A 426-nucleotide genomic window follows, 5' to 3' on the forward strand; every position below is an offset into this window, starting at 1 on the left:
CATATATGTATGTATGTATATATATATATATATATATATATATATATATATATATATATATATATATATATATATATATATATATTATCTGTAGTAATTCTATTTCTACTTCCTCCCATTCGAACATCCTTACACGGCACATTTCCTCCTACGCCTAAGCGAAACCACGACGTGCGGTATTCCTCCCTAATGTCCATCGGTCAATTACAAGTGATCCGAATATTCAAACTCGCCGCCGCGCGATCCAGAACGAGGTCCTCAGAGTCGGCAGCATCTAGAGGTCCAGGAGGTGCCGGTCCATGCAAGCCACGAGAGCGCCATCCAGGGGTACAGAGAGCAACCGCACGGTGGACGACCACTGGTAAGTCATTATCTACATTATTTCTATACGCGCGAAACTACGATTAAAGCCTGCGACTGTCCGAC

This window comes from Odontomachus brunneus, unplaced genomic scaffold (genome assembly GCF_010583005.1).
Source record: "Odontomachus brunneus isolate Ranch 3 - 2012 unplaced genomic scaffold, Obru_v1 Obru_scaffold_077, whole genome shotgun sequence".
NCBI lineage: Eukaryota > Metazoa > Arthropoda > Insecta > Hymenoptera > Formicidae > Odontomachus > Odontomachus brunneus.